Source organism: Pelophylax lessonae (genome assembly GCF_965119305.1).
Source record: "Pelophylax lessonae genome assembly, chromosome: 1".
Taxonomy (NCBI): domain Eukaryota; kingdom Metazoa; phylum Chordata; class Amphibia; order Anura; family Ranidae; genus Pelophylax; species Pelophylax lessonae.
The window spans coordinates 144,816,933-144,839,746 of record NC_138768.1 but is presented as its reverse complement, the minus strand read 5'-3'; the positions used below and the strand labels follow the sequence as shown (position 1 = coordinate 144,839,746).

Here is a 22,814-nt window from a genome sequence, read left to right as displayed (position 1 = left end):
AAGGATGGCCTAGGCTATAAGAAGATTGCCAAGACCCTGAAAATGAGCTGCAGCACGATAGTCAAGACCATACAAACGGAAGGTGGAGGAGCGCAAGGTCTCTAACATCCACCAGCTCTGTGATGTCGATATGAAGGAGTGGAAGAGGGCTCCAGTGGCAACCTGTGAAGCTCTGGTGAACTCCATGCCCAAGAGGGTTAAGGCAGTGCTGGAAAGTAATTGTGGCCACACAAAATATTGACACTTTGGGCTCAATTTGGACATATTAACTTAGGGGTGTACTCACATTTGTTGCCAGTGGTTTAGACAATAATGACTGTGTTATTTTGAGGGAACAGCAAATTGACACTGTTATACAAGTTGTACACTCACTACTTTACATTGTAGCAAAGTTTCATTTCTTCAGTATTGTCACATGAAAAGATATAATAAAATATTTACAAAAATGTGAGGGGTGCAGACTTGTATAAAGTACTCGAAATTTCTACTTGAGTAAAAGTACAAGTGCTCGATCAAAAAATTACTTGAGTAGAAGTGGAAGTGCTCGCAGAAAAAGTTACTTAAGTAGAAGTACTAAAGTATTCAACATTTTTTTTACTTAAGTATTGCAAGTAGTTTTATCAAAAAAATTTGCTACTTAAGTACTAAAAGTAAAAAGTACCAGTAGTTTTGAAAAAAAATTTCTACTCAAGTACTGAAAGTAGAAGTACAAGTACTGTGTTATGTAGTTATTAAAGAAATAAGTCAAAAGTTTGAACATCATATTGTTTTTATTATTTCAAATGATTTATTCAAATGATTAACCTGTGTTTGTTAGTAGTTTCTTGATGCACTTTAAGCGCTGTAGCACCATTTATTTGTTTGTTTCATATTTTCTTTTTATTGGAAATATTTGGTATAGCAGCTTTTATTATACACAGCCTTTATTTTCGTATGCGCTGATTTACAAATGACATTATACACATTTTTTTGAGCTTTATGCAACCTGCCATCTACTGTTCTGGCAGTGGTAATTTTTTTAAAAGTAACGAGTAACTATGCAGCACAAAAAAAAAATACTTGAGTAGAAGTATCGAAATCATCGAAAAAATGTAGTGAAGTAAAAGTAGAAGTAGGAGAAAAAAATTCTACTCTAGGAAAGTACAGATACCGCATTTCGGTACTTAAGTACAGTACTTAAGTAGTTCTACTTCGTTACTATACATCTCTGGAGGGGTGTACTCACTTTTGTGAGATACTGTAGGTGGCAACACTCATATTTTGAAGTTGATAGCTAACGCGTTTCAGAGTTAACAGTTTCCTCCTTCTTTAAGGTTTAAATGCAAAAAAGAGTGATTGATTCAGCAGTGTAATAATGTATAGCTATTGCATCAAGTGTCTAAGTTCGTGTCTGCATTTTTGTTATTACAGTCTCGATCGAATGTGATTGCAGTGCCTACAATAATCTATATTAGATTGCTGCTTTGGCATCTCATTAAGTCAAGGCTTTAATAACAGAAACATTGACATGTGCTTTAACATTTGCTGCAGCCGCTGTATTTTACACTGCCGAGTTACTCACTCCTGTGTACATTCAACCCCTAAAGAAGCGTGATGGTGCTACTCCAAAAATACTTTGGCTTTCAATATATAATAAAAGAGCTTGTTTATACCTAATCTCCTTATTGTCCTTTTTTTTGGATGCTTTTAGTCTTCTACACATTCTAACTGTAAAAGCAGAAACTTACTGACCAGGTTGTCAGCAGCTAGAAAGTGTTATTGGTTTGTTGGGACCGCCTAATGAACTAAAATACCCTAATAAAATATGGCGGATGATGTAAAAGGTATATGGAACTGAATGGTTTACAGAGAGTTAAAAGCTGCACCAAACGTGGTGATGACCCAGGTAGGTAGTAAATATGCAGATTTAAACCAGTATTTAAACACACAGGAGACAAAAACAATTATCTATACCCTATTACAAACATTTCAGATAGAGAATACAGTAGGTTCACTTTACATTTTTCGGCTAGTATTCTTTAATTACCCAAGTCAGCTTACTTAATAATAACTTTTTACTTTAACTGGGGATAGGACAGAGGAAGACTGATACTGAAGGGAGAAGAATCAATACAAGGGTCACGTTATACTAACTATAAGTTATGTCCGATGTGCTGATTTTTGTGTTTTTATTTTTAGCTTAACTTTTTTTTTTAAGAAATTTTTTTATTGATTTTTCAACATTATACAATATACAAAAAATAAATGATAAAGGAAAAGATAATAATAACAAAAGAGAAAAAAAAGGGGGGGAGGGTTCCAGTGTATTTCATTATGCATCTATCAATATGTTTTAAACATTTCAAACATATTTAGACCATTAAATATATTAATTGTTGGCGACGGGGAGATAATAGCAAACACTCTTTCACTAAGCGGTACTCATTGGTATCCATAGCAGGCTTCCCTAAACCAGAGAATAAACATTTACTCTGAGTGTAGATTAGCCTTAAATTCTCTCCATTTAGCCCAAATTCTATGGCCCCTATCTACCTGACCCCTAGAAATATGAATAAGATCCTCCATCAATGCCACGGAACCCACCTTAAGACACCACTGACGAAACGAAGGTGGTTCCGGGTCTCCCCATCTAACTTTTAGCTTAACTTGGCCTTTAACATTTTCTAGGCCTAAATATTAAAAAACTTCTGCATTGAGCTTTCTCTCTCTAGGCTAAAGAGGACATGGTCTCAGCCTACTAGGAGCAATATAGGACTTTTATGCTATTAAAGATTACATAGAGCATACTGTTTTCAGTCAGATAAACCCTGTCTGTCTGTATACACAGATGAATTATCTTTGTTCAACCTGCAGCCTGGAAGAATCTCCTGCTGTGGCTATTGTATCAGAAGCAGCCTGCCAGAATACCTGAAAAAAGTGGCTGCATCTGAGTGGAAGCAGCCCAGCACACTGTTTGGCCAACATTTCTCCACCCAGCTTGTTAGATTTTTAAATTGGTTATAAACCTCAGACATTAAATATTGACAAAGCATATCTCTCTATAGTATAGTGTGCAATTAAGAGCACTAAATGTAATTTCTGTCCTCTGCTTCATCCATCTGCTTTCAGCATAAATCACTTCTGACAAGTTTTCCTGACACCAAGAGAAATATGGTGACGGGAGGGAGCTCCAACAGATTGATAGCCTCAGCTCTGTTCCTGTGTGCTATGTGGAGGAGTTGTGTCTCTTTCCTCCAAGCTCTCCTCACTGAGCTCAGCAGGGTGTAACTTCAGCTCTCCGCCCCCTTTTTTCTGAACTTTCAGACAAGCTTTATAAATTCAGCACTTTGAATAGCTTTAGAGATTAGAGACCTACACATAAACAGGTACAACATATGCAGGAGGATTTGTTTCATCTCTGTGTATCACCTGAGGCTAGTCACTTCGCTGTGTATACAGTGCCTTGCGAAAGTATTTGCCCCCCTTGAACTTTGCGACCTTTTGCCACATTTCAGGCTTCAAACATAAAGATATAAAACTGTAATTTTTTGTGAAGAATCAACAACAAGTGGGACACATTAATGAAGTGGAACGAAATTTATTGGATATTTCAAATGTTTTTAACAAATGAAAAACTAAAAAATTGGGCGTGCAAAATTATTCAGCCCCCTTAAGTTAATACTTTGTAGCGCCACCTTTTGCTGCAATTACAGCTGTAAGTCGCTTGGGGTATGTCTCTATAAGTTTTGCACATCGAGAGACTGAAATTTTTGCCCATTCCTCCTTGCAAAACAGCTCGAGCTCAGTGAGGTTGGATGGAGAGCGTTTGGGAACAGCAGTTTTCAGTTCTTTCCACAGATTCTTGATTGGATTCAGGTCTGGACTTTGACTTGGCCATTCTAACACCTGGATATGTTTATTTGTGAACCATTCCATAGTATATTTTGCTTTATGTTTTGGATCATTGTCTTGTTGGAAGACAAATCTCCGTCCCAGTCTCAGGTCTTTTGCAGACTCCATCAGGTTTTCTTCCAGAATGGTCCTGTATTTGGCTCCATCCATCTTCCCATCAATTTTAACCATCTACCCTGTCCCTGCTGAAGAAAAGCAGGCCCAAACCATGATGCTGCCACCACCATGTTTGACAGTGGGGATGGTGTGTTCAGGGTGATGAGCTGTATTGCTTTTAGGCCAAACATAACGTTTTGCATTGTTGCCAAAAAGTTCAATTTTGGTTTCATCTGACCAGAGCACCTTCTTCCACATGTTTGGTGTGTCTCCCAGGTGGCTTGTGGCAAACTTTAAACAACACTTTTTATGGATATCTTTAAGAAATGGCTTTCTTCTTGCCACTCTTCCATAAAGGCCAGTTTTGTTCAGTATACGACTGATTGTTGTCCTATGGACAGAGTCTCCCACCTCAGCTGTAGATCTCTGCAGTTCATCCAGAGTGATCATGGGCCTCTTGGCTGCATCTCTGATCAGTCTTCTCCTTATGAGCTGAAAGTTTAGAGGGACAGCCAGGTCTTCGTAGATTTGCAGTGGTCTGATACTCCTTCAATTTCAATATTATCGCTTGCACAGTGCTCCTTGGGATGTTTAAAGCTTGGGAAATCTTCTTGTATCCAAATCCGGCTTTAAACTTCTCCACAACAGTATCTCGGACCTGCCTGGTGTGTTCCTTGTTCTTCATGATGCTCTCTGCGCTTTAAACGGACCTCTGAGACTATCACATTGCAGGTGCATTTATACGAAGACTTGATTACACACAGGTGGATTCTATTTATCATCATTAGTCATTTAGGTCAACACTGGATCATTCAGAGATCCTCACTGAACTTCTGGAGAGAGTTTGCTGCACTGAAAGTAAAGGGGCCGAATAATTTTGCACGTCCAATTTTTCAGTTTTTTATTTGTTAACAAAGTTTGAAATATCCAATAAATTTCGTTCCACTTCATGATTGTGTCCCACTTGTTGTTGATTCTTCACAAAAAATTACAGTTTTATATCTTTATGTTTGAAGCCTGAAATGTGGCAAAAGGTCGCAAAGTTCAAGGGGACCGAATACTTCGCAAGGCACTGTATGTAGGAGTTTACAACCATTTTAAGTCAAAGGATGTCAGGTGGGAGGCTGCCAAAATGAAACTGGGCAAGATTCCCATAGCCAGCTCTACAATAGAGGTGCAGTAAAATAAGAAGCTCAAATTACTCCATGCCAGTCCAAACTGTGGTTTAAGGCTTGTAAGCCCACTTTTATTAAACAAATTTAGAGAAAAGTTCAAAACAAAATAGCTCCCCCTTCAGCAGTGCAGCTTGGCTACTCGCTGGTCCATCAGACGTCTGACCCAGCTCCCCTGTCTCACTTGGACTCCCCCCCCCCCCCTCCCTCCAGAGTCATCCTGGCTCTCCCAGGATCACTTAGCTGTCTTGACTCTCTAAATCCAATGGACATGGAATCTCTCCTCCATAGTGCTTTCTCTTAAGTGAAGCACCCCTGTCTCCTAACACGAGCACATACATGCCTGCAAACGGAAGCCCTGAACTATACCCAAGCCTATCATTATATTGGCTGTGCATACCTGCACTCACAGCCTGCTGGTCTCCTGCAAGACTCGGACATTGGGTTGGAAATTTCTGCCATCCCAAAGCACTTTGAAATCTCCAAACTAGAAATCTATAAGAAACAGTTTTCTTCACTAATAATCAATACTCCAAAGTCCCCTACACTTAGTATACCTGTGAATCCAGTTGGCCTTTCTATAATGATTTTCATAGTGTCAGGGCTTTAAAAGGTCACAATATATATATATTATTTTATATCTTATTTTATTTAAAATACATTTTATTGGAAAGAGTTAAGGGAAGGTTTCCTTCGTTTGGTAATGGAATAATTTGCATTAAGTTTGATAAACGAATACATTTATATTCCATTGCCTTATATTAATTGCTTGTTTGTTTGTCAGATATTGCTTAGAGTTTGGCAACCACCCTTTCGAGGTAAGTTTGCAATTTCTTATCTAAGTCCTGAAGTATCTAGAACCACAACATGTTTTAATGTATCATACCTTTGCAGGGGGGACTTTAAATAGTAGTCAATTTCCCTGTGCTCCCCCAACATCCAACCACCACTGGGAATTCCCCAAAACCCAAATGTATTGAGTATTTCTCAGGTAATCTGGAGGCGGATAAGGGCATTGGGGATCCTGGAGAAGGAAAATATGGAATACTTAATTCCCTACTGGAAAGTTAATCTGGTATTTTGCCTGGTACGAGTATTATTATTTTGTAAAAAGATTTTAAAAAATGCAATGTTACATAATTTACTATGTTAGATACTAGAACTAATATTGTGTTACTATTAATGATGTAAGCAGGGAACCATGAGGAGTAACCTTCCCGGAACTGCCTGTGTCCTTAAAACCTTTGTTATATTGGAATCTCCCACACTTCCCTTCCAGTGTAATGCATTTTTTTTTTTATTTTGTATTGAAAAGGGAGGCAGACTGGTAATGCTGCCTTTAATTATGTGTATAATAAAAGTTCTAAAGTTTTTTTCTAGGAAGGAGTGAGCGGAAGGAAGGGGATGGGGACCCAGCAGGGAGTATATTCTGGCAATTTGGCATTGCGTCCGTAATATAACAGATACACCCGCTTCGCCTATTGAAAAAAGCTTTGAGAGGTGGGAGCAAAACATTCCAAGGGAATAGACAATATTCTCAATTCACAAAGCTAACATACCAGGATAAGCAAATTTATTTTGAAAAGTGACAGTTATTTTCAGTGGAATCCAATGAGATTTGAAAATTACAGTCAAAGGACTAAATTAGTTTTGTGAATGGAGCATAATACATGATAATACCGACTGAGAGCACACTAGCGTGTGATATGTATTATTGCAGGTTCACCATCAGGACCAAGGATGAAAAGATAGTAAACAGTTAACATGAAAAGTGAGATTAGTATCTAATCATGAATGTATAATATGCAAAACATGAAGATGTTTATCCTCTAGGATAGTCATCCATTTCTCATCATTCAATCTCCAGCTGAGACTCTGACAGTATATTCCCTGTTGGTCTTAATCAAGTTTTTTGAACACGAATTTGGCTGAGAAAGTCAATTAAATTAGGTTTAATGTTTTCAAAGTTTGAGTATCACAACAGGCATAAAAATCCTCAGAAAACTATCAACTTTTAATTCAAACTTGGTAAATACAGTATAGCCCCACCTTAAGAAAAATGTTATTGTTAGGCATCGAGCTAAGCAAGCCCTCTTTAAAGTAATGGGCTGGAACATACGGAACACTGCACCTTCAAGTTCTGCCAAGGAAAAACATCCTATCTACTATTGAAAAGAACAACAATACATACATCTGGGCACAGAACTGAACTCAAACATTATTGGGGAGTTTGCACCAAGTGGCGCAGCCTTTATGCCTGCATTGCTCTTCTTGGATGAGAAAATGGAGCAGATGTTGCTCCAAAGAACAAAAAGGGTGCTCCCAGGTCTATGCTGTGTCTGTGCCAGAAACAGCACAGAGCAGTTTAACTGGAGCTGCTTGCTCGGATCCCTATGCTCACTATCCTACTCAGCTGAGTGTGGAAGAAAAGAGAGACAGGGATGTTAACTGCGGGCTCTGCTTTTTGTAGTGTAATCACTGCAGTAGCAGAGAGGTATGTGAGCTGTCTGCAGACAGTTCACATCCCATATGCCAAGTTTGATCTTTCAGGGATCTGCAACAGTTTTCTCTACTGTAAATTGCCACAGTCTGAAACAGAAAATGGCATGAGTGGTGCAAAGAGATCTGAAACAAATCTATCTGCTTTGTTTATGTGGGCACATGGTACAACAGCAGTTTTCTGTGCCATTATAATAGAGAAGAAACTTTTACTAAGTCCCTGTGATAATGCCATATGGTTCTTCTTCAGCTAACCAATGTTACAAATACTGATAAAAACCTTGAAAGTGTGATAATCAAAAGAAACCTAACTCGGACTTGGAATAATAGGGTATCATTGTTTTTAAGCTAAACTCTGGGATAAGTAAATATTGTCTAAATACAAGAGTCATGTGTATTCTTAAAGTGGAGTTCCATCCTCAAAAGTGACTTTGGCCCATCCGCTTGCTCTGTGTCACCTGAAAAAGAAATGGATAATGACGATTTTTTTTTGTTTACTTACCTTGTTTTTGAAGAAAATATACTTACCTTACGTCCTCTTCCTCCCTCTGCGGACACGGGCGCCGCCGTCACTTCCTGCTTGTGTTGACTCCTGGGAGCTGAACGTCATCGCTCCCAGGAGTCAATGCGCCTGCACCGGCCCGCTCGTCACTTCCGGTGCAGGCGCATTATTCCCTGCTAAACAGCTTCTGGGTGTGCCCAGAAGCTGTGCAGGGATGACATGCCTGCACCGGAAGTGACGATCGGGGCCGGTGCCGGGCATTCTGGGAACGAAGAGGGCGCCCTGGCTTCAGCTGCCCACACCTGAGATGGCAGCGCTGGACAAGAAATTTTCAAGGTAAGTATTTCTTCTAAAAGGTAAGTGCAACCTGGGACAGTTCAGAGGCTATCCATTCTGAAATGCACTAGCCCTGACTGTCCCGGGGTATTTTTTATCTCAAAAACGTTTTTGAAGGTGGAACTCGGCTTTAATTCTTGGTGTGCTTTGTGTATTTCTTCCAGATCTGTGCAGTAATCCAGTGTGAAACGTTACCTCTGTGCAAGAGCTTCTTGGTACAAAGACTGGTCACTGCTGATCTCTCTCCTTATGCAGAGTAACTGGTCTTGTCTCCGCCCCCCCATGTTATTTTTAGCAGGCAGCCTGTAGTGGGTGGAGCCGGCTGGACACCTCCCTCAGATCTATTCTCTGCACAGGCTACGTACAGCACAGTGATGATGTCACTGCTACATATACAAGGTAATAACTGGATTTGTAAAGGCATTTGATGCATGCAAAAAAAGTGGATTTATAACATTTGCATCTATAGAAAATATGTAAATTATTTATTTATTTATTTTTTTGCCCATAGTTCAACTTTGAAGGTAAATACCATGGCAACAAAAAAACAACAAAAAAAAACATTTATTACATCTCTGCAAGACATGCACATTCTCCCTTTTTTGTTCTCTTCCCCCCATTTTTTATATGTAATCTTCTCATTTTCATTATGGACTGATAAGAATTCCAGATAATCTATACCTGTTGATGATGGATATCTGGATGAAGGCACATCTTGTACTATTTGATTTGGAAGAACTGAAGGACACTCTTATCTGTGCAATGCAGTACTATGGGCTCAATTGTGTAATTAAAATCTGAAAAAAAAAATCTAGCCTTGAGGGCCAATATCATATTGCCTGATACTTTGATCTGTAGAGCCCTTTTTTAATAAACACAAAATTCCCAGGAAAAAAAATGCTGATACAAGTGAATGAACCTCGCAGAATAAGCAAAGTTTTCAGCTAAATAGTACAGAGCAACTGAATGATTATACCACCATCTGCTGTTCACAGTACAACATCTCCACCTCTGAGAAAAAGCATCTTCCAATACAAAAAGTAATATTATAACTAGACAAACATCTGTGCATGAAGTCCAGTAGATGTAGAAGTGGCTGGATGTTACATGGTAGATAAAAGTGGATAGCAGTCATGGACCCATATGGGCTACTGGAAAGTATGTTCGTTTTTCTTAGGTTACCAGTAATAATAGTAGACTGGGTTGTGGGGATTATGTTTTGTAGCATTATAGACGTGATTATTTTTATTTTTTTATGTTTCACTGAAAATAAGGAGACATCGGCAAAATTTCACCTATTTGGCAAAATGCATTGGAATCAAAGGGGATGGTTAAAAAAACTAAAATGAAAAACTTTTTTTTTTCATTTTGGATAGAGTAAAGGAGGGTTATAACGCCTGTCAGTTTTTTTTGCATCTGTGTCCTATTATGGAGATTTTCCTTGACTTGGTCCTATAGCCAAAACAGGAAGTGAGTGGCTCACCGGAGCAAGTATCCCAGCTGGAAGATTTCCCCTCTATTCCTGTTCTCGTGTCAACCCAAAATGTGGCATTTATTTTACTTTCACTCTCGGTGATAATAGTAAACCATACAAATAGGGTGAAAGGAGGGCAAATCTCCCTAATTAGGAATGCAAGGAGCAATAAAAATTTGACAGGTGTCCTAATCCCTCTCCACTATCCAAAACTAAAAAAATGGATTTTTGTAAGAACTTACCGTAAAATCCTTTTCTCTTAAGCTCATTGACAGACGTAGTCTTCTTGATTCTCAAGAGCTGGGTTATGTTGTCTCCGCAGGAGTAGGACTAGGCAGAATGACAAAACGTTCTGGCTCCACCCTAGGGGGCAGTCCCTGAGGGTATATCCTCCCTCTCTCTGCTACAGGGAATCAGTTCTGTTTAAAGCAGTACAGAGAAATTAACCCAACCCAACTCAATGATAGAGGGGCGGGTACTACGTCTGTCAATGAGCTTAAGAGAAAAGGATTTTACGGTAAGTTCTTACAAAAATCCATTTTTCTCTATCGCTCATTGACAGACGTAGTCTTCTTGATTCTCAAGAGCTGGGACATCCAGAAGCAGTGCCACAAATGAGGGGTGGGATTGACAAAATCAAATCCAATCTAGTAGGCCCAACCGGTGCCAAACTAGAAGTTTTAAAGGCTCATTATAAACAAAGAATGAGACTAAAAGAAAAAATTTTCCAACGGAAAAAAAACCCTCGAGGTAGACCACTGGTCTCCTCAAATTGCGGCCTGCAAAACCTTGCTGCCAAATGAGGCATCAGACGATGCCATTACATCAACTTTATAATGTTTAGAGAAGGTATGCACCGACGACCAGGTAGCCGCCTTGCACACCTGGACCACTGACGCCTGATGGCGAAAGGCCCATGACGCACTAAGTGCCCGAGTGGAGTGCGCCTTAACAGGGAACGGGGGCTCCCGACCCTTAATAGAATAAGCCTGTACTACCGTCTGTCTGATCCATTTGGAAATGGTCGCGGCAGATGCAGGCAACCCCTTTTTGGGTCCATCTGGGATCACAAAAAGTGAATCCGTCTTGCGAAACGAGTCTGTCGTTTTCAAGTATACCCTGATCGCCCGGACCACATCCAAGGAGTGCAAAGCAAATTCCCGAGGATGACTGGGCTTAGGACACAGGGAAGGTAATACAATTTCTTCATTCAGATGAAATTCTGAAACTACTTTTGGTAGGAAGGATGGATTCGGACGAAGAACCACCTTATCTCTATGAACCACCAGATATGGTGAACGACAAGATAATGCGGCCAGTTCTGACACCCTGCGTGCAGAAGTAATAGCCACCAAGAAGGCCACCTTCTGGGACAACGTGGGTAGAGGAATCTTCCTAATATCTTCAAAGGGAGGTTTCTGAAGAACCGACAACACTAAATTAAGATCCCAGGGGGGTAACGGTGCGTGCACTGGCGGAGCCAGATGTCGCACCCCCTGGATGAAATTCCGCACCAAGGAATGAGTAGCCAAAGGCTTCTGAAAGAAGATGGCTAATGCTGAGACCTGACCCTTGATAGTACTCAAGGCCAGTTTCTGCTCAACCCCTTGTTGCAGAAAAGCCAATATTCGACTAATCGAATAAGACCGAGGACGGAACCCTAAAGGTTCACACCATGCAATGTAGGACTTCCATGTGCGATGATAAATCTTTCTGGAAGTCGCTTTCCTTGCTTCAACTAGAGTAGGAATAACTGAAGCTGACAAACCTTTGTCCTTCAGCACCTGGGTCTCAATAGCCAGGCCGTTAAAGCCAGCGATCGTAAAGCAGGATGGAAGATCGGTCCCTGAGACAGTAGATCCTCCCTGAGAGGAAGTCTCCATGGGACGTCCGCCACCAGTCTGACCATGTCGGCGTACCAAGCTCGACGAGGCCAGTCCGGAGCTACCAGGATTACTGGGATTCCTTCCTCCTCTACCCTGCGAAGAAGTCTTGGCAGTAACGCGAGAGGAGGGAAGGCATATATTAGCTGGTATTGCCCCCACGGGGCGATCAGTGCGTCTGCGGTTTCTGCTAGAGGATCGCGGGAGCGAGCCACGAATCTCTGAACTTTCCTGTTGAATCGTGATGCCAACAGATCCACATCCGGTGTGCCCCACCGTAGGCACAACTGGTGGAAAACGTCTGGATGGAGGGACCATTCCCCCTGATCCAGGGTCTGACGGCTGAGATAATCTGCCTGCCAATTCTCCACCCCCGGAATGAACACCGCAGAGATTGCTGGAACAAATCGTTCCGCCCAGCGAAGAATGCAAGCCACTTCTTTGGCCGCTCGGACACTCTTGGTGCCCCCCTGATGATTGACATAAGCCACGGCCGTGGCATTGTCCGACTGGATCCGAACCGGGCTGCCCTGGAGCTGCTCGGTCCAGTGAATCAGACAAAGTCTGATCGCTCTCAGTTCCAATACATTTATCGGTAATCTGGATTCTTCCGGGGACCAAAGTCCCTGGACAGATAACTGACCAAGAATTCCTCCCCATCCGGATAGACTGGCATCCGTGGTCACTATCGTCCAATATATTGGCAGAAATGACTTTCCCTGGCTGAGCATTGGAGACCGAAGCCACCAAACCAGAGACTCTCTGGTCTGTTTGCTCAATCGTATCCGATTGTCCAGGGATTCCGGATTCCGATTCCATCTGAGAAGAATCTCTTGCTGAAGAATTCGGGTATGGGACTGGGCAAATGGGACTGCTTCGAATGAAGCCACCATCAACCCCAGAACCCTCATGCACGTCCGAAGGGAAGACCAGCTGTTGGACAGTAACAACTGGACTGCTGATTGAATCTTTCGAAGTTTCCCTACCGGAAGGAAAACTCTCGTCCTGACTGTGTCTAGAATTAGACCCAGATATTCGAGCCTCTGGGTGGGAACCAGAAATGACTTTTGCTGGTTCACCAGCCACCCGAATTCCTGTAAAGAAATCATAGTAATTTCTATGTTTTGTAGCAAGGTCTGAGGAGATTCTGCATGAAGCAGGAGATCGTCTAGGTAACCTAGAATCGATATACCTCTTTGGCGCAGAAGTGCCAACATTGGGGCCAACACCTTTGTGAAGACCCGCGGAGCCGTGGCGAGACCGAAAGGTAACGCCACAAACTGATAGTGGTTCTCCTCTACGGAAAAGCGTAGAAAACGCTGATGTCCTGCGAAAATGGGAATGTGAAGATAGGCGTCCTTGATGTCTATGGACGCTAGGACATCCCCTGGATGCAGGAAGGCTGCTACCGTGCGAATGGACTCCATTCTGAATCTTCTTATGTTGACGAAAGAATTGAGTGCTCTTAAGTCCAGAATTGGACGCACTTTGCCCTCTTTCCTGGGTATTGTAAACAGGTTTGAATAAAACCCTTGAAACCGTTCTGTCCAAGGAACGTGGACTACCACTCCTTGTTGTAGTAAATCTGTGACTGCTCTCCGCAGATCTTCTAAACGATCTGCGGATAGACGGATATTGGAAGGGAAGAATCGCGCCGGTGGGAGAGATCGAAACTCGATCTTGTACCCTGACCTTATGACTTCGCAAACCCATTTGTCCGGGATTCTGGAAAGCCATGGATCCGGGAACCGGCGAAGACGTCCCCCCACCCCAGTTATGGGTGGGGGCGCACCTTCAGGCTTTGGATGGTTTATCTTCGGGTCTGGAGGGGGCGGGCTTTTGCTTGCCCGACCACCGACCCCTGACGCCTCCTGCAGGAGCTTTGGAGGACTTAGTTTTTTCACCCGCTGGACGAAAAAACCTCTTGTGAGCAGAAAAAGAAGGCCCTCGTCTTTGACGAGTTCCTTTACCTTTAAAATTTTGCGGTAAAAAGGTGCTTTTTCCACCGGTGAGATCCTTAATGATCTCATCTAAGTTGGCTCCAAATAGACGCTCTCCTGAAAAGGGGATATTAGCCAATGCTTTTTTGGAACCTTGGTCGGCTATCCAACCTTTTAGCCACAGTGTACGCCTGAGAACCACTGCTGAGACTGATGCTCGCGCCATTAATGGAGTGGCGTCTAACGCCGCATCACATACAAACTGTAACCCCTGTATCATTTGTTCCAACAAATCTGATACCGCCTGAGGGACTTCTTCTAAGTCCCGGCGTAACCACTTGGTCCATTCAGTTACAGCCTGCGAAACCAGACCAATAGCAATTATTGGCCTGAAAGCTGATCCAATCAAGGAAAACATGGTGCGAGACATAGCTTCTATCTTGCGATCCACTGGATCTTTAAAAGACGGAGCGTCTTCTAAAGGAATAACCGTGGCTTTATTCAATCTAGCAATAGGTGAATCCACCACAGGTGGTTCTGTCCATTTCTTAATAAGGGTTTCCTCAAACGGATAACGCCTGTCAATGCGTTTGGAAATATTAAAAGTGCGTTTTGGCAGACGCCATTCTTCATCGATTGGATTGCCAAAACATTTGGGCAATGGAAAAACCTTTGCCACTTTGATACGCTTTTTAGTCCCAAAAGGGATCTCAGTTTCAGCTATTTCTGATGGAATACCCTGTAACCTTAAAGTCTCTTGAACAGATACAATGAGTGCGTTTACCAACGCTTCCTCTCGGGCTATGGCAGATGCCGAAACATCCTCCTCACTGTCTGAAGAGACAGGACCCGAGACACCAATACCAGATGAAGTACCTGCAACTGCAGAAATAGGCTCAGAGTCTGAATCCGAGGTTTCAGATAATAAGGGGTTAGGCGGGGGTCGCTCTCTTGCGCCCTGTCCCTGACAAGCCACTTCCACCCGGGACACAAAAGTTTCCATAATAGCTGACAAAGATTCAATTGTCAATGGGGTGCTGGAGGATCCCGCAGACCCCTCGAGGGGATCCGGAGGAGATACATGAGTGACAGGGTCCATGTTAATACAGGACACTTTGCCAGCAATAAACAAAAAAACTTTTTTTTTTTTTGTGTGTCTCCCCCTAGCGCAATAGCGCCCCTCAGAGTACCTGCTTCTCGATCCCAGAGAGAGAGAGAGGGACCCCCAAGGCTCACCAACCGATGCAGTGCAGTTTCCAACAAACTGCAGCCAGCGTCTGTCTTACACAGACTGGAAGGAGCTGTTTGCTTTTTCCCGGGCAGAAGGCGTGGCTCCGCCCCCTGTGTACGCCTTCCGGCGTTCCCAGCCCTCCACGAGGAAGCTGGGCTCACAAAACATGGCCGCCCCCATAGAAGAGACATAAGACTCCAAAAACATGGCGGCCGACGTGACCTGAGGACATATATGTATTCGGTCTACGGCAAAATGGCGGCGGACCGCCGATATCGTCTTCCCAGCACATCCACCTGCACTCTGGTTCTCCTCTACCTGAGAGGTGACATATGGATCTACAGAGATACACTGCACATAAGGTAGGATTATACCTCCTATGTCTGCTGTAATGTTACAGTCTGCTGGGTAGAGTGTTAGCTCTTGAACCAAGTCCACTTCCCACAAACACATGCTGTATTACAAGGGGGACTTGTAAGTGTCAGATATATACTGACCATATATGGAGGGGCCCATAATATATACTGCCTCATAAATGAGGAAAAAAAGGGAACGTTTTACTCACCATACCGAACCGACAGGCACCCTCTCTTCATAATACCCTCTCCACCGGGGTGGGGGTTTGTGGACGCCTCGACTCTCTGGTCCTGGCGTCCAAGCGAGCTTTAACTCGCAAAGTCAGTCCCTTTACTGGGACTCCGTCGCGGCCGACTCAGCGCACTGGTCTGCACGCGCCTTTTAGGCAGAAACCGGGGTGACCACTGGATCTCACATCCAGCCCGTCGCCCGGCCCCGCATACTTACTTGAATATGTCGCGGCCGACCAAGCGCAATGCCTGGTCTGCACGCGCTCGTAGGCCGGCTGGGGTGACCACAAGTGTCGCCCAGTCCGGCATTTTTGCTTGAAGATCTCACAGGAAAAAAACACTGGAGAAAACTACCTAAAAAATGTCTTTTTCTTAAAGAAAAAAAGTCTTGCCAGGACCAAAAGATCCCAGCAAGGAGCTTAGGTCCTTACTCCTGACTAGACAGAAAAAAACTGATTCCCTGTAGCAGAGAGAGGGAGGATATACCCTCAGGGACTGCCCCCTAGGGTGGAGCCAGAACGTTTTGTCATTCTGCCTAGTCCTACTCCTGCGGAGACAACATAACCCAGCTCTTGAGAATCAAGAAGACTACGTCTGTCAATGAGCGATAGAGAAAAAAGTATTTCCTTTAGTTATACTCCAAGGGGTTTTTTAATCTTGTTTACCCCTTCACCACCTCAAGACTGGACACTTTCACCCTTTTCCTGCCCAGGCCAGTTTTTAGTGCTTTTCACACTTTGGATGACAATTACTTAGGAATGCATCGCTGTACACAAATTAAATGCTTATGATCATATTCAGCTTTCTTTGGTGGTATTTAATCACCACCGTTTTTTTTTTTTTTTTTTTATAAACCATAAAATACTGAACATTTTGAAAAACACCTTTTTCTTTTTTTTCTGTTATAAAATGTTGCAAATAATCTTTCTTCATAAATTTAGGTCACTATGTATTCTGCTACAATTCTTTGGTAAAAAATAACCCACAAATCAGTGTATATTATTTAGTCTGTGTGAATGTTATAGTCTACAAACTCAATCTTTGCTGTCTGCTCGCTGGTGAGGATCTGTTTACCCGATCAAGTCAACTTAAGTGGAGGGGATTTGTGGCACCTTCTTTGGTTTCCTAATCCTTGGACTTCAGATGTCTGCTTTTGGAGACACTGGCCTGACCTCACTTGTGAAGGCCTTATCTGCATGAATATACCATCAGGAAATTCCTGCCCACACCGCCAGTCAGATCAAGCCCAGCCAGTTGGTTTTATTCTCATTACAAGCAAATAAGTCCAGATGAGACCAACCTTAGCACTTGCATGAGCTACCCCTGAGGAAGAAGAGAAAGTTATTGTCTTCGAAACATGTCGGATTTAAAGTTCTAGTGCATGGTTGTATATCAGTCATCTGGTTATGCTTGTACTGTATATGTTTTTATTATTTCTTGATTTTCTTCACATTCATCGAATAAAATACCACTTTTTGATCTTCATATCAATTTTTGTATCTGGTTTAATATACCATTGTGCCGAAAAAGTCCCATTCAGGGGAACCCCCTTTGTCTCGTATCTAGTCTACAAACTATGGTATATATTTAAAAATTCATCAGTCCTGATGTACTGATGGATTATTTCATTTCATGAGGCCAGGACCTTACAAATACCCCCACAATAACCCCTTTCTGGAAAGTAGACACCCCAAAGTATTTAGTAAGAGGTATGGTGAGTTCTTTTTTTTGTCACAATTTTTTGGAAAATTAAGAAATTAGGGGTGAATTCATACATACCTGCATTGTACTTGCATTCATAAGTTCATACATACTGCATGTACTAAACCCACAACAGTAAAACCAGTCTGTATTTGCACAAAAGCATGCTTGGTATACTAACTGTGGATCCTAAGGGGTTAATCCTGCACATTGTGTAAAAGGTTGCTTGATCCTGTCTTCTCTGTTGCTCCCCTTCTTTTACTGTCCCCAATCCATCTCCTGATAGTACAGTGCCCTGGAGGCACTCTGCACATGCTCAGTTTGGTATGTACTACTTTTTTTACGACAATTTTACAGAATTGTCGCTGTTTTTTTGTTTATAGCGCAAAAAATAAAAACCGCAGAGGTGATCAAATACCACATAAAGAAATCTCTATTTTTTGGGGGTAAAAGGACATTAATTTTATTTGGGTGCAGCATTGCATGACTGCGCAATTGTCAGTTAAAGTAACGCAGAGCTGTATCACAAAAAATGGCCTGGTCATTAAAACCTTCTGGTCCAGAAGTGGTTAAATATCATGCCTGGGGGGCCCCCTTATGCCCCATACACACGTGCAGATCATCTGCAGACTTTTGTCTGCAGACTTACCTTTTCTATGTAGTGCAAGGGCCTGCCGGATTGCATACAAATTGAAAGTGTTTAGGTTTGACCTCATATTATATGGTTTTGGTAAGTCTGCAGACAAAAGTCTGCAGATAATCTGCACGTGTGTATGGGGCATTAGTCTGCCTGTAAAGTGGCACATCTGTACAATGTATGGAGACTGCTGCAGCAATACTGACATTTCTTAAGGAAAAAATGTAATGTAAACTTGCTTGTGGCTGTAATGTATTGCCGGCTCCCGGCAATAAAGATGAAAAAAATGGCATAGGGTCCCCCTCAAAATCTGTACCAGACCCTTATCCGAGCATGCAGCCTGGCAGGCCAGGAAAGGGGGAGGACGATCGAGCACCCATACCCCCCCCCCCCGGAACATGGCAGGCCAGGAAAGGGGGGGAGCAAGCTCCTCTTCTTGATAACCCTGGGCTGTGGTTGTCGGGGTCTGCAGGTGGGGGGCTTATGGGAATCTGGAAGCCCACCTTAACAAGGGGGCCCCCTCCCCTATATGAATGAGTATCAGGTACATCTTACCCCTACTCATTCACCAAAAAAGTGTCAAAGTATGAAACACAGGAAACAGTTTTTCACAAGCCCTTTATTAAAAAATAAAAAATAGTGTCCCTCGATGTAAATCAATCGTCAATCACGATGCCTGCCAGACCCAAAAATAAATAAAAAATGCTTCGCCTCTTGGGAGGCCTCCCACTGTCTGCCCGATCTGCACTTTGACAGCTCTTATATAGGAAAGGGGTAGGGCCACTCGGCTACGTCACCCGGTGGTAACGTCCCCTTCTGGCACCACATGACGTCACATGACGTCAGAAGGGGTGGTGCCACCGGGTGATGTAGCCAGGTGGCCCCGCCCCATGCCTATATAAGAACTGTCAAAACGCAGATCGGAAAGATGGTGGGAGGCCTCCCAAGAGGCAGAGAATTTTTTATTTTTTCTATATTTCAGGTCCAGCAGGCACCATGATTGACCATGGATTTAAAGTACATCGAGGGACACTATGCTTTATTTTTTAATAAATGATTTATCAAAAACAATTTCTTGTGGTTATTACTTTTTGATACTTTTTTGGTTAATGGGTATGGGTATTATGAACCCAATACCCATTCACATAGGGAGAGGGGGCTGGGATATGGGAGCTGCCTTGTTAAGGGTCTGGTATGGATTTTGGGGAAAACCCCACACCATTGTTTTTTTAAATTTTGGCGTGGAGTTCCCCTTAAAATCTATACCAGACCCAAAGGGCCTGGTATGGATTTTGGGGGGACCTCACGCCATTTCTTTTTTTTAATTTTGGCATGGAGTTCCCCATAAAATCTGGGCCAGACCCAAAGAGATTCGTATGAATTTTGAAGAGGAACCCATGCTGTTTTTTTTTTCCAAATTCTGTCATGGGGTTCCCCTTAAAAGTCATACCAGAACCAAAGGGTTTTTTGAATTTATATATTTTTTCACAATTATTTTTTAAATTCATCTCTCTGCAGGGAAGCCTTAACAACCTACTGACTGCTCGCTCAGCAGGCGAACATCCCCCTAAGTGCCCAGAAAGTTCAGGTGTTAGACGAGTACCTGAATGGGCGATGTTCAGGCCAAACTTGTGCTCGGCCCAAACCGTTCACCCATCCCTAGTGGTGCCTGAACACTGTAACCCCTCAGGTCCGGGTCACACTTATGCGACGTGGGAAGGCTGCGAATTCGCAGCCTGTTCCCGCATCGCAAATGCACCCCTGGCAGTTCACACTGCCATATGCGATACGCTGGGGGTGTCAATGAAATGTTAACGACACCCCCAGTTTGATCGCATATCGCAGTGCGATCTTTACAGTTCGCACAGGATCGGATCGCACAAGTGTGAACCACTGTGCAATCCGATCCTGATGCGGCTGAAAAAAAAGGTCTTGTGCGCCTTTGCTGCGGGTGCAGTGCGAATTTAGCCATACAAAGTGTATGGCTGAATTCGCACCGCACAGCCGATCCCATGTAATGAAGGAGCAGTGCGCTCCGATATTACATGCGATCGCCGCAGCCGCAAGAATGTGAACCGGCACTCAGTTACTCTTGCTGGGTGCAGGAATGGGCCCTCCTGTTAAAAATTAGAAAAAAAAATTGAAATTATATGCACCTGTCAAACAGGTGCAGAAAAAATGGCCCTTGGGTGTTGGTGAAGCCTGAACACTGCAACGTGTTTTATTTTTGTTTTTATTTTTTTGGGGGGTTTTTATAACTTTTTATTATAGTGTGTGGGGTGGAAACATGGCGCTTGGGTGCAATACTTTTGTGCTTAGTGCACTATAAACTATTTTATTACAGCTTTTTTTTTAATAAAGAAAATAAGGGTGCAGCAACTGGGGAAATTTTTTTTATTACTGCTGCAAAAAAAAAAAAAAAAAGAAAAAATGTAAAAAAAATTCAAAAAGCTAAATTCGCATAAGTGTGAACCCGGGCTAAGTCTTTGTGAAAGTTATAGAGTCCACAAACTATGGCATATATCCGAAAATTGATCAATCCTGATGTACTGTTGGCCTATCTCATTTACTGAGGCCAGCACAGTACAAATACCCCCTCAATAACCCCTTTTGGACAGTAGACACCGCAAAGTATTTAGTAAGAGGCATGGTGAGTTTTTGCTGTTTTTTTTTTTGAAAAATGAAGAATTTAAGGTCAAATTCATACATACTGTATTGTAAAACACCCACCATCGCAAGGACAACCAGAAAACAATTGTTTTTAGGCTGATGTTTTTCCTTTCACACGCCGTCACATCTCTCCCTAACATTATTAACTCTAAGAATCCTTGGATTAACTTTGAAAGTTTTGACTTCATTTCACTTTATAATCTCCCTGGTTTGTTCTGGTCAAACTCTGTTCTGCTTAGATCTATTTTACCTCTAAACTCTATGGTGGCTCAGTCCCTTCTACTTTGGTCTGCTTACAAAAACAAATATAAACTATAAAGCACTATATTGACTTTCTGGGAGACCCGTCTTTTACAGCAGTGTTTCACCTTAGTACCTTAGTAACAACTTCCCCTGGTGGACACCTGACTCTATGACTAACTTAAAAGCCTTCCAGGAGAAGTCCACATTTAAACTTGTTGCATGCCTCCAACAAACCAGGGTATATCAGAACAAGAGAGATACCGTTAGGGCCCTTTCACATGGGCCTTCCTATCGGACGCTCTGTGCACCCCTATGAAGCAGCGGATGTCAGCGGTGACATGTCCCCTGATACCCGCTGCCATCCGATTCTATCCTGTCTGTAAAATCTAGACGGATCGAAACCCTATTTTCCATCTGTCTGGAGGATCGGATCGGATGAAATCGGACAGGCGGTCTATTTTTATCCGATCTCCCCATAGAGGAGAGCGAGGCTCTCACAGCTCTGTCTCTGCAAAGTAAGCGGAGACGGACCTGTCATCCGCCTGCTCAGCGGGGATCGGCGGATTGCCGCTGGGCGGAAAGCCCGTGTGAAAGGACCCTTACATTCAAATGAAACATTTCTTTACCTCACAATATTCACAAACTCCAACACCATTTCCCACTATTTATGAACAAATTTGTAGTTCTACTCCCAGAGGCAGAGGTTTAATTTCTACATTATATAATGTTATTCCAGGATCTCATCTCTATGATAAAACTCCCAGGATGATTCAATGGAAAAAAGATTGTGGAGTACAATTCTCTTCTCAACAGTATGAAGAAATACTTTGTAATTTGTATAAATGTACCAGATTTCTAACAGTTCAGGAAACAGCTATTAACCACTTGCCAACGGCCCATAGCAGATTTAAAGCTACAGGGTGGCCACGCTGCGCAGGATCCTGAGGTAGTACCCTGAAAGTGAAGGGAACTCACTGCTCCAGGTGAGGTTGGAAAGTCCATCGGAACCTCTCGTGACTGCCTGCCCTGGCCACTGGTGTATTTATATTTTGTGCTGCCCTAGGCCTGACTAAACTTGTGCACCCCCTAATTTAAATATGACCAACCCCTTCCTGTAAAGGCCACACCCCTTCCTGTTTATGACCCGCCCTGTCATCTGTAAACCACAGACCACAACCAAAGTCTATCAGTGCCAATCAGCATAGCTTCATCAGTTCCCATAAGTTCAGCCTCATAAGTGCAGCCTTATCAGTGCTGCCTCTTTACTGCCCATCAGTGCAGCATATCAGTGTGGCCTCATCAGTGGCCACCAATGCAGCCTTATCAGTGCCCATTAGTACAGCCTTATGTCATGGGATTAGTAAGATTACTCTTTTAAGATATTTGGATTTGTGTTTGCTGCCACTGATTGTAATTATGGGATTTTTTTTCACTTATTTGTATAATAAATAGGAAGTCCATAGTCATTATACAAATAGTGAAATATTTTTTTTTGCTGCCCCCCTATAAAGTGCCGCCCTAGGCCTGGGCCTTTTTGGCCTAGGCCAGGATACAGCCGTGGCCCTGGCTCACCTCTGTGTGTAGTATCAAAAGAAGTGGCTGCACATCGTGGTTCAATCCAAATGCCTTTATTCAAGTTAGAGAGTTCAAAATCTGGTGCAGCTCTGCATGGTAGCTAATCATCTTCTGACTTCATCTTGTTCAATTAAGCTTTGACAAAAAAGTTCCGGAAGCTGATTGGTTTCTATGCCCAGTTGCATCAGATTTTGCACTCTTCAGCTTTAGTAAATCAACCTCATGGAGCGTTGCTGCCACCCGTGGTACTGGTGAAGACAGAGCAATACAGCCTCAACCTAATTCTCTTACTCATCCCATTTTCACCACTGCATTTAAAGCTCCGATCACTTTCTGTTCGGGTCTGTAGCAAAACATTTTTTAGGGTGCACCCCCTT

The 22,814-nt window shown here is 42.8% G+C and overlaps 1 protein-coding gene across 1 annotated transcript in view; it reads right to left on the bottom strand.

Moving 5' to 3' along the window:
* Window positions 1-22,814, bottom strand: part of ATG10 (autophagy related 10) — a gene marked incomplete at its 5' end in the record, with an annotated part of 249,305 nt that overhangs the window by 13,774 nt on the left and 212,717 nt on the right. The gene's annotated exons all lie outside the window — the stretch shown is intronic.